The following is a 12761-nucleotide window of genomic DNA, read 5'->3' on the forward strand; positions in this document are numbered from 1 at the left end:
GGCAAATAACCCAGTTTACACAGAGGACTGGTTTCTGGAATGGCTGCAAACCGTCACAGGATGAACAAACCCGTACTATGAGAAAGTTAGGAAAATGTTTGGCCTGGAACAAGCCAAAAATCCCACCAAAGCCTTGGTGATGGTGGGTGCATGTGAGGTTCCTTTTTCCCACAACATGTAGACAGTGCTGTTGCCTATTCCATGTTCCCAGTCTCAGGTTGTCTCTCTACTACTGTCTCTCTGTAGTTTGTCACTTAAATCTAGGTGGTCCTGGACCATTATTATCTTTTTTTCCACTTTTCTGTGGGCTGAGAGCTTTCTGTCACAAGCAGGGCTTTCCCCATCTCATGGACAGACTGCTACTGCCCCTTCATCATAGCACTTTCCAACTTACTGTCTTCTTCCTAACTTTGCCCAACATCAGTGTGTCTAGCAGGTATTGAAGATTATACTGTCCAGTTTAATTTCTCTCTCCTAATTTGCTCAATAATGTCTGTGTTACTTTCATTTATTGTCAGCCCTATTGATCTTCCAATCTAATTCTCATCACTGCGCTCACTGTATTCCCTATGTGACAGCTGAAAGTCCTTGAGGAGGAAACATTGACTTGGCATTCCCTACCCTGAGTGCTCTTCCTTGGAAATCATGACTGATGAGACTCCTTCCCAAACCCATCATTTCCCTGTGGTTAAGCTTCACTGTCTGAAGTGCATGGACACAGTTGGTCATCCACTGAATACACTTGAGCTGTGTGGGGCACAACAAAACATTTGGCCTGCTGGAAAGCCAAGTGGGGTGTCAGGCTGGAAAAAACACATTTTCTGAAACCTTCTTGGCCTTCAGTTCCTTACCTCTGGCACACCACAAAATATATTTGAGAGAAAATTTCTATCTACCTTTTTCCAGATGTGCTCCTTGTTCTCTTCACTCTGCTAAGTCATTCCAAGCATGACCTTAGCAGTGTGCTTGAACATATTTGCTTTAGTCTAAAATACTGGGCCCAGTGTATGGCCTAACTTTTTTCCAGGTGTGCCAGGGTAAAAGGGAGCAGAAAACCCTGCTGCTGCCTTGTGTCACCTGCAAACCCCCTCATTTCCTGGGAGCAGCAAAGCAGGGTAAGAAATCCTATGTATGAACACAGGACCCACCTTCCCAAGGGGAGCTGGGAGAAAAAACATCTCCTAATGAGCTAAATTTTATATAGATCCTGCACCTTAATCCTGATTCTTATGTACAAAGCTGTGAAATGCCAGAGCTCAGCCCCCACTGGGCCCAAAGCTTTGCTTACATTTCTCAGCACAACTGGAACTCCAAATGCTGTATATCTAACGAGCAGCCAGAGCAGAAAATATATATCTGAAGCCTATACTCTGTGAAAGCCTCTCTGCTAGGAAAAAAGGTGGAATATAAATATCCTGCATCAAAGAAAGTTGGAAAATGTAAAGATATGGAACAGAGAGAAAGGCATGCAGCCCAACTGGTCCTCAACCCTGAAATGGGTTAAAAATAAACATTAAGTGAAAAACCAAAATAGCTTAGCTTGATGCGTCAGGAAAACAAAAGCATATAGGACAGGTCAGACAAATGGGAAGTAAAATGAAATTATTACAAGTCAAATGTTCAGTTTGTAACTTTTTTCCAGGTTGAATGCTGCCTTCAAGCTGACCTTGGAAAAAACAAATTAACTCCAGACCCAGGAAATCTTTGTGTATATGTTGAACTTTAAGCTGAAGGCATTTCTCTGACTTCAAGTGGAGCAGCACTGATCTTTTGCATCTAACACCTAACTGCTGCAAGGGATTTGAAACGCCACCAGGTTCCTGGCACTGGCTCCACCCAAGTGCTCCAGGCTGGAGCTCGGTGATTCCTGCCTGCCTGCTGACAGAGGGAGGAAAAAATTCTCAGCTCTGACCTTCACTGGACCTTGGAGAGCTTTCTCTGCTTTAGCTCCTCCAGGGAAGTTTGTGTACACTCACCCCAGCTCTGCAGAGAGGCAAACAGCAGAGTGCATTCCAGAATCGTGCATTTAAACATGCAAAGATGCCCTAATTATGGACACAATCACTTTCAGGAAATTCCTGCCTGCTCTCAGATCTCAGGGCTAGCTCTGCCGTTTCCAGGGCTCAGCTGGATGCAGGCAGCCTAGTAACTAGATGGATTAAAAAAAACCAAAAAACCCAGACAGACTCACTTATGAGCAGCTATAAAAACAGCAGTATTTGAATTTAAAGAGAGAGACATTACAAATGTCACACCCATTAATAAAATAATTTCATCAGAAGAATCGTGGCTGTGGGGCTTTATGTATTTGCTTCTTCAGTGCTGAAAGATGCAAATTGCAGCTGTGGCCCCCCTCCAGCATGATCACTCTCTCCCTGTTTTGACAGATTTCTTGAAAGACTCAGCTCACAAGATGTCTGGCTTTTTTTGTTCTGCCTTTAGGAATTTTCCACTTCTCAAACACCTGCCCCTGCTGAGATGCTTGGGACCATCCCAATCTTCAGGCAACCCACTGTCCCAAGAATTTCTTACAATCTGAGCACTGAAATGTGATGAGTGCTGTCCCTGGTTGGGAAAGTGGTGACAGCTTCCCATGTCTCTGAGGCTGGATTTCACCCACGTTGACAAAAGGGCATTCCACAAGAGACACAAAAATGATCCCCACAGCATCAGCCATAATTTATAAGAGGCAAACAGAAATATTCCCTGCATCATCACAGTATCGCTGCTGCTGCTGTAATCCTGTCCTGCCCTTAAGGGGCAGCATCCTCTTTTCCACTCTGCTGAATGTTTGAGATCCCAAGGGCAGGAAGAGGCCACTGGTGATTCATCCTGTTCCCACCTGGAGCAGTTTCCATCTCTGGCACTACCAGAGGCACAGTCCCTCCAGCACACCAGGGCTCGGAGCAAACCTGCAGCGGATCGTGCTCACTTCCACAAAATTAACACAATCCTTAATTAATGCAATAAGCGCTGATGAGTAATAAATCATATTAAAATACAAGGAAGGCAATTTTTTAATAAATTAAGCATTGATTCACTCAATAAATATTAATCTGCTAAGCGTCAAGAATTCATTACATTTTAGGAAACCAGTTGAAGAATGTGGTTGGTGAGCTGGTCTGCAGTGTGCAGAACGGTCCCTGTTCACCCATAATATACACTTACTTTTAACTAATTCCTGAATTTATCAAGTCAAACAACTTGCCTGAAAGTGAGTCTGGATTATTATTCCATTGCAAAATGCAATTTTCTCAACACAGATTCTAATTCACCCCTCAGATTTTTCCTGTTTCTTAGTAGCTCCTTTTCTAAGTACCTCCTTTCTCTTCCTTGGTTTTGGAGATCTTTAAATTATTTGCTGACTGGTGTCATTTAATTTTCACCTCAATTAACTTAGCAAGAGTTGCAAAACTAGGAAAAAAAATTGCAGGGGGAGTGTAAATTAACTCATTCATTTAAGTTTAGCTTATCTATGAGATGTTCTTTCACACTTTGCTCTCTGCAGAGTTCCTCCAACCTTTTATATAGATGTGGGATGTGCTGCACTTGCTTTGACTCTTATCTACAGATTAGCAAAAGAGAAGGGAAAAAAAGCCAGATGCAAAGATGCCCCACGAGACTGATATGGAGCTGTTTCTGTAGCAACCGATGATTTTCTTCTCATGTAAGAATGAGCCTCGTCATATCTAATTCTGAATGTATCTGGGCCTTCCTTGCCAGCCAAAGCTGTGTCAAGTATTAAGTCAATATAGTCAGAGAGAGTGATAAAAAAGCAATTATAAAGTCATCTTCCTACTCCTTCTCCAGCCATGATCCAAAAAATATCCCTATCCCTGCCTTCTGTCCCAGCACATCATCTCCAGGCCCCAGCAGTGCAGGTAAGTGGGGATGGAGCTGGCAGCAGCTACTCAGGGATCTATTCCACACAATGCTGGAAGCTCCTTCAGCCTCCCAGCCATGCACATCCCAGGAGCCAGCAGAGATTTTCCTAAACAGCAAGACCATCTATTCCTGCCTTGCTCCATGTAAAATTCCTAAGCCCAGAGCTGAGATCACTTCATCCCTAGAAAGCTCCTGTTGGCTTTGTGCCTTTCACTGCCTTCACTCTGTGGGCAGTTTTTGCTGCAGCTGTGAACCCAAAACCAGGCTGCCCACCCACTGACAGCTCCTGCCACTGCCCCCTCACAGGAAGCTGCAATTGACTCTCTGGGACCTCACAAGGACTTTGCCTTCTTATTTTGCCCAGCCTGGTCTGTGCTATTGATTTCTTCCCCCTAATCTGAGTGTGTTTTGAACGTGTGTCTGTCCCTCACCACCTTCAATTTACTGTGCAGAGGGTTTAAGATTGAAATGAATTGCACGATGTTATTTTTTTTTTTCCTGGAAACTTTGCCACAAGTTGTCATTAATGGCACCTTTTCTTTTTGACTTCAAAACGAGCATTTCTTTTCTGTAAACTGTGTTGACACAAGAGTAATTGAAACCAGTGTATCTTACCACAAATAAAGCTGAGGATGCACTGAAGGGTGCATTTCACATTTCTGTGGCCTCTATGATTGCCACAATGTGTAATGTCAATGCTTTGGAAATCTGTCCTTTCACATTATGGCATGAAGGAACCCAGGGGTTCAGAAGAGGATGAAGGAGATCCCAAGAGTGCAGCTTGGCACAGGTGGGTGGCACAATGTGAGTGCCCACAGGCACCACCATGGTTTGCACTGGAGGGAAAATGTGCAGGAGGGGCAGGGTAAAGGCTCTATCCCATCCTACCTTGTTGCCACAGGATAAGAAATATTCAGGGCTGACCAACATCTGGATAAATTTTTTAAGGAAGGCTTTGATGAAGGAAGGTGTTGGGGAAAAAGTGATCATCCATATCTGCCCAGTTCCTAGTTCCTCAAATGCAAATTTCACTCCTTGTACCTCCTTCCCTTCAGAGTGCAAGAGTTACCTTCATCCAAAGAGAAACCCTTGATTTAAGTAATGATACCAAAAAAGTATTAATTCAAATCCTACAAAAATTGATAATTCAATGATTTAAAGCTGTCTTCCCCCCCCCCCCATGATTCTGAGCAATAATCTTTTCTTTCCATCCAAAAATCAAAGACTTTTGTTCACATAATGAAACAAGATCTCACATTTTCTACTTCCTTTATGATTAGCTGCTAAAGTTTCCTGGTATAATGATAAAATGAACCAGTCAGCTTGTTGACACTTGACTGGGATTTTAGCAAATTGCATCTGCTGTAGCCTACCCTGTGGAATCAATTATTGATAATATAGGTGTGGGAGAACATTTATAAAGTGGTTTGGGATATGTTATTTCTCATGCTAAGAACTCTAATGAGCATTTTAAACCATTTTGACAGTGACCTCTGCAGGTATTTGATCACTGCAATGTGTGGTAACTCGATTCTGCTTTAGAATCAAAACCAAGCCCAAATAAAGAAATACAATGCCAAACCTTTAAGCTACTTTACTCATTCTTCCAGTGCACAGCCTCTCCTACTTAATACCTGACACTTGCCTATTTCTTTCCCAAAACCAGTGATGCATGGTGCCTTCCAACTTTCCCAAAACACTGCCAAACTAGTTGAGACTTCTCCTTCTCCCCCCTTGAACTATTTGTCTCAGGAACAGAAGATCCACACATAATGTTCTTACAGCCCTGCTGTGCTCCAAAGCTGTACAGAATGAACATTAATACTACAAAGATTAAGGAAAGGTGGAAAAGCCATTTTTTAGCACACAGTCAGTAAAACCTATGGCAGTAGGAGAAGGTTGCAGTCCCTTGGTGACCAGGTAGAACTGTAGATCATTGCCCAAGCCAGGGGAGCCACTCTCAGACTTATGGGCCCCACAAATTCATGGCTTTTTCCACATGTTCTTGAATGACATCTACTCATCATTCATCTATAGGTTGCCTTATTTCCATATGCAGCTGCCATAAAGCAGTAACCAGATTCATAGTGAGCCACAAGGAATCCAAAAAAAGGCACCTCGATGTTCACTGTAATATTAACAACAAAATCACAACAAAAAGTTGTTGAGGCTATCTCATCTCTGGACAGAACTCGTCCTTAACTTTGCCATAAAACTTATGACAGCAGAAAGCCTCTTGTCTGAGGGGGAAGAAAGGATAATATAGCCAATACCTTTGTTCTGCTCTTTCCCAAAAGCTCTGGGCCTGCGAGAAGAGAAAAGAGAAGAGAAGAGAAGAGAAGAGAAGAGAAGAGAAGAGAAGAGAAGAGAAGAGAAGAGAAGAGAAGAGAAGAGAAGAGAAGAGAAGAGAAGAGAAGAGAAGAGAAGAGAAGAGAAGAGACCCATTCTCCATGGTCTGGCCCCACATCCAGATTGGGATCAAGACTTTTTTTAGCTGCACTTCCTTGTGCAGCTGCTTGTGCATGTTTTAAATGTACTTCTATAGCAAGGGTTCAGGATCTACTCATTCCACAATTTAACTCAGCACTCCAAGGGGTTTGTTTTGGTGAAACACTGCCATGCAGGTTTTTCATAGTTTCTTGTATTACTATGTAAATTGCAGAGCTGTGGTTATAATCCTGTGCTTGTGACATCAATTACTTAATGCCTATAGAGATTATTGTAATGCCACAAACAACGGATTATGTTTTAAAGTACATAGTAAGCAGCAGGAGCTAATAAACTCTTCTATTTAAGATTTATTTATTTTGAAAAATAGAGTAAATAAGGGCAGGGAAAACTGTAGAGACCCCACACAGTGCCATTAACAACCAAAATCCATCCATGACACACATCCCTCCAGGCACTGCTTTGCAATCCTTTAGCTGTCTTACATTAAGTTTTACCAAGGAAAGGAGAAGCATTCCTGAAAGCAATTATGAACTTGGAAAGTCCATCATTTGTTGAGGGGTAGGGGGAGAGAAGCAACAGTGTTCAATGAATGCTTAATTAGAAACAAAGCATATCTACCTATACCAGTAATGGGATATTGACTGACCAGCCATTGTTTATGGGCTGGTTTAGATAACAGGACAGATTAACCCCCAACACAGACAATTTTTTAAACTAAACATGCAATTGTAGAGCCTGTGATTACATCATAAGGGAAAGAAAAAAATCAGGGTTCATGGCCCCCATCTGGACCTTGAAATTGAGCTCTGAGCCCTCACATCACTTCTCCCAAACATTCTTTTGCTGTCTATAGGTAAATATTTATTCAAATTGGGACTGCAGGTCCAAAATTCATATTTGACCTAAGCAGCTTAGTGTCAGTTTAGTAGCAGTTTTCTATTCTCTTCATGTCAACTAATACTAAGTTTAATAAACTGTCATCATGCCAGAATAGCCAGGACACTGCTGGGGAGAAGACTGGCTTGGGTTCAAAGGCGTTACTGGTTTGCAAAAAAAGGGAATTCTAGGAGAAGGAAAAAAAAAACCCCAAACCTCGGATTCTGAAGATGTTGGGAAAATTTCTGAAACATGAGAATTTTTCACTGAAAGAGTGACTGACTGCAGCCCTCTAAGCTCTGCTCTGGCACCACTACAGCCACAGACTTTTCTGCAATAGGGAAAGTCAGGAGGGAAGGGGGAATAACTCTGTGTTTTCACATTTAAACTAGGAGGATTGTTGAAAATCCCTCCCTCAACTCCCACATCTTATGTAATGTCTCTTAATTACTGTATATAAGTTAAGGCAACATGATAAAAATTTCATCAAAAAGTTAAATTAGAATCTGTTATGTATGGACAAATATATAAATGTATATGCTCAACTATTTTGGTCTCATCTAATTTCAAGGTTTTCATCTAATTTCAGTTTGAGTCTGTTTCCTTTCACAATCCATGGCAGTAAGTTTGTTTTCCTATTGCTCAAAATTATTTTTTTTTCCCAAACCAGACCACTGCTTGTCACATTCACTTCAACAAATGATTCAGAGCATCCCAATCTTTATTCCCCCAAAACCTGCCTATTTAATTACAGCCCATGACAGCGTTGTCTGCAGAAGTCAAATGGCACAAATGAGCGTGGGCTTTTCTGAAGGTAAAAGGAACAATCTGACTTTCCAAACAGACCCATCACTTTCTCATTTGTTTCTGAAGCAATCTCGTTGTGCTTTCCTATGAAATGTGCTAAAATCATCACTAATTCCTGCAGCTGAAGCACCAAGCTTTTGGAACAAGGTACAGACAGGCTGCAATTGCTATCAAAATTCCTAAGGACTACCAGGGCAGCTCTGGGACTCCCCACAGCCACTCCCAGGGTCATTCTGCCTTTGTACACTTTGTAATTCATGTTTAATCAATGGGTAGTGTCTCTACAATTGTTGATAAAAAAGCCAAATGGAGGCTACTGCAGCCAAGGCAGCATTTCACTCCATACATTTCAACAGGGACAGTTTAATCTTAGTTTTTAAATTTGGCATTTTAAACCCAAATCCTTCAACCAGGTGCTTTAAACTGTGAAAACTATTCCAGGGGAATTTTTATTCACAGCAGTTGAAAAGAGTTATATGTGTTGTAAATAATATGTTATGTTATATTAAAGGAGAAAATAAAAGTTTGGTTCATCAGAATCACTGAGCTGAGTTAGTTTGCCTGAGTGCAGCCTCAGTGGGGAGTTGTGTAAGAAAATGAGGCCATCCAGATATTACAAGTTTGCTCTTCTCCTCAGTCCATGTCAGGTTATTCTGACTAATAAAACAGGGGACAACATTTGTCCTGTCAGCTGAAGAGAGATAAGGGGTCTGAAACCCTCATTTCATTAGGCTCGTTGCTAACTGGCTCAAATTATCTCTCTTTTACAGTTGTTCCATGAGCAATTCACTGGGGACCTGCTACCTGATGCACATCTAATGGTGCTTAAAAAACCCAGAGCACACACTGGTGAAAATCTGGTTACTGGGCACTACTTTGAGCAGGAGGACCTACTGGGAGAGGGGAGGAAACCAAATGCCTTATTAACCAATCTTAACGTGAAACTGCTCATTTTTTGCATCACAAATGTGGAGATGCTTCAGGGTCCAGCCCAGCCAAAGGCTGAATTTCCCCACCTTTCCCTGGTGAGTCACTGAGAGCAGGTTTTGTCCCTCAGAACCAGATCCCCACCAGACAGAAACTGAGATTTGCTCACATGTAACAAACATTTAACCAAGGACATGGTAATTCTGTCATGAGACAAAGCAGTTGTCCTTTGGGCTGCACAGAAAATATGTTTCTCTGGATAATTTGAAATGTGAATGTTCAGCTATGATTTGTGAGTCACTCTGAAGTTTCCATTTTTTTTTTTTAGAAATAGATAGTTGTTGTATTTTAATCACTACCATTGCCCTTATTTACATTCTTCATTTTTTAGAAGAAATCCAAGAGGTTTCCAAACATCCATTGAGCATTAACCTCAAAAATTAATTATCTAGATGTTTGCAACAACATTTACACACTGTGTTAGGAAAAGCAATTTGCTTCCCCAAAGAGCACCTATTTTTCAGTTAGCAAAAAAAGCTGTGGTATGTCAAGAATAACTCAGGGGGAAGCATCAGTCCATCATTTCAAATCAATTTCACAGTTGCAGGAAAGGTGAACAGAGTTTCCACAGGTGAAAATGCCAGGAAAATTTATCCTTGTTCTTAGCCTGAACTCCATTGTGTCAGACAGCAATATTTCAGTGTTTGTTTTTTTTTAATTTTTTGAAAGACCAACACAAATGTAAATGTTCTAATTTATAGTGGCAAAATTAGGTGTCAGATTCATTCCTTGTTTTCAGTGAGCTCAAATTTTTCTTTTGGGCACTGGAGACAGAGAACATTTTTCCTTCTGAATTGTGGCTCCCTTTGCCACGGTCCTGTGGGTTTGGGTTATGGAGGAGACGCAGGAGCCCAGCTCAGCTTTGCCCTCTCCACTCCAACTTTTCCCCAGAGAAAAGTTTGTTCCCCACAGACCACTCCAGAAGAAATTCTCTCTGCTATTTCAGACACCAGAAATATATCTGTGCTAATTTACAGCTGGGAAAAAAAAATATGAGAGTTCACGTCTCTTATATCCCCCAAATAAATAAACTAAACGGTTCAGACAATACAATAGAATCAGTATTTTCAAATGAGCTTTTTAATGAAGCCTGAATAGATTTCCAGCCCACATGAGCAGAAAACTAAGTAAAATCATTGGGGATTACTGTTAAAAAGCATCTTGGAAAAAAAAAAAAGAAAAAAGGAAAAAAGGAAAAGAAAGAGAAATTGGTCTTAGGGCAGAAAAGGCACTTTGCATACAAGGAACTGGCAAGCAAGGGGCAGCAGAGAAGAAAGTGTTAAGAGAACTGAAGATAAAAAGGTACCATTAGGAAGATGGCTTTGGAGCAAATTACACAGAAATAAGATGAATTTTTTTCTTAAAACCAAATAAGCAAACAAACCAGCTCCCCCAGCCCTCTGATCAGCAAAGAAATCAGAACTGTCAGCTTTCATCTGCCTCGCACAATAAACCTAAACTCAAAAGAATAGTTAAGTTTTGATTCAAGCCACACAAAGCTAATTTTGCTGGCCATGGCTTTCCCTAACTAGGTGTTTTGGACTCCGAGGAACGTGAGATTTTCTAGGTTGGAGAGTGTTTTAGTATTGCTACTGTGTCAACTTTGAATTATGCACGGATTTTTAAATATGGATCTCTTCCTCTACTTATGATGACAGGCACATTCACATCATATAAAATTGGGAATGGGGAGAGCTAAACAAAGCCAGTGAGTTCTGAATTGATCACCTAAAACATCTGCTGTATTGCTTAGGAATTGCAGCCCATATGGTATTTCAGAGCATCCAATATTTGGAGGCACACTACCTATGCAGAGCATCCATAAAATGTCAGAAACACCCATTTTGGCTATTTCAATCTTAACTCTGGATGTTCTTTTTTTAAAATAAAAAGCCTAAAATTATTTCAGGGTTTATTTTTTCTGTTTTGTCGTGTAATTTCACTGCAATCAACTTATCTCCTGCCCTAAGTCTCCCCTGTGTTTCTGTACACTGGGAATGTTAATAGTGTTCAAGACAACAACAAGAACTTAATGGAAAAGAGAAAAATAAGTGATCATCTAAATGTTATCCTTCCTATCTCAGCCAATCGACTCCTTGCACTTATTCTGAATCTCACCACCATTAGGGTACAATAATCCCTCAGCAACCCTAACACAGTATTGATTGACAACAAATCAGAAATATGCATTTAAAATGGGATTTTGCTGTGATTTAACAATCCTGCTATATCACACTCCAGGTCTTGCCAAGAGGAAGGATGTGACATTTTTCAACAACTGACCTCAGAGTGAATTAGACACCCAAATAATTTTTAAGCAGTAATGTCTTTTTGAGACTGATTCTAAGCATCAAAATCTCACTAAAACAAGTCAGATTGGAGCCTCTAATTTGGCATCAAAAATAGCAAGGCAAAATATCTCAAATCATCAAAAAAAGTATTTTTAAAAATTCTACTGGCCAATTATCTGCTTTGTTTTGCAGGTTAGGCTTTGATTTGGGGGAGATAAGAAAGGCTGGGCTGTCACAACCACTCAGACCACATCCCAAAGGAAGAGAGAGCTGCTGTGCAAAACAGAGAAAATACCAAATGGGGCATTGGAGCCACAGAGCCAGAGGAGCCATTGCATTGAAAATAAATTCTTCAAATGGCAACTAGTCTGGGGAACAGTGCAGGTTCAGAAAAGATGGCAGAGATCAGCTAAAATACTTGCAATTTCTCATGACAGAGTTTCCTTTAACCAGTCCAAGCTCAGAGAGAGGTAAGGGTGAACCATGAATCAACACTCACCGAGTCTCTCTGGTAAATTTGTTATTTGTTGTTGCAGTCTCTTGCAGAACTCAAGACAAAGGCTTTCCCTCTGCAGATAAACAAACACTAATAAAAGTGCCTGTATTTTCCCTTTCTGCCTCAAATCTAATCCATGGGTAAAAATCAGTAGCAAGTTGCATAATTCTTAGAATCCCTCCAAAATTTATGCTCTACAAGTGATTACAAAAAAACCCAGCACTAATTTACCCTTTATATCTTCAGGCAAATTGGAGATATCTTATTCATCCATCTCAAACATTCAGAATTTCAGAATTAATTCAGTATTTCAGAATAAAAATATCATTTTGGAGTGGCCAAGAGGTGAGTTAGGTACCAGTTTTGGCAATTCCAGCTCACATAAACAGAAGGCAAACTGGAGACCAAATTGCAAATTGTATAGCATTTAAAACAAATTCTGTGCCTAGTAAGAATTGTCCAGTTTAGCAGGAATATTATTTCTAACGCTGGAATGCTAAAATATGGTATTTAATGAAGCTGCATTGTGTACTTCATGATAGCCAGCTGAATAATACTGAAAATTAAAAGCTTATTTTCTCTCTTTGTACCCTGAAGTCATTGAAACCTAAGAGGGCAAAACTCAGAGCTCACATTGTCTGTGCCATAAACTTATTCTAAACCTAAAAGGGCCTCAAATTTTGTAAGAAAAACAAAATTCAGAGCTTTTTGTAAAAGAGCAGATCCCAAAAGCAAAACTACTGCTAGAGCCGAGAGAATTCTGTCAGGGCTCCCTCTTTTGGCAGCAAAATAAAAGCTTCACAGATCGTCATGAAAAGCTTTTCACGGGGGGTTCTTTGCTTCCAGGAGTGCAAACCTCACATCACACATGGACTTTTGCATTTTATCTTCTAGGGAAGACCTCAGCTGCCCAAAAGTCTCCATTTAGCCATACAAAAAGTGCTGCTGCTGCTGCTGCTGCTCATGAA

The 12761-nt window shown here is 40.7% G+C and overlaps 1 protein-coding gene across 6 annotated transcripts in view; it reads right to left on the reverse strand.

Moving 5' to 3' along the window:
* The window catches only part of LOC135451325 (cytosolic carboxypeptidase 6-like), an 876962-nt gene that overhangs the window by 414898 nt on the left and 449303 nt on the right, over nucleotides 1–12761 (reverse strand). The window lies entirely within an intron of this gene.

The sequence above is a fragment of the Zonotrichia leucophrys genome, chromosome 8, assembly GCF_028769735.1.
Source record: "Zonotrichia leucophrys gambelii isolate GWCS_2022_RI chromosome 8, RI_Zleu_2.0, whole genome shotgun sequence".
NCBI lineage: Eukaryota > Metazoa > Chordata > Aves > Passeriformes > Passerellidae > Zonotrichia > Zonotrichia leucophrys.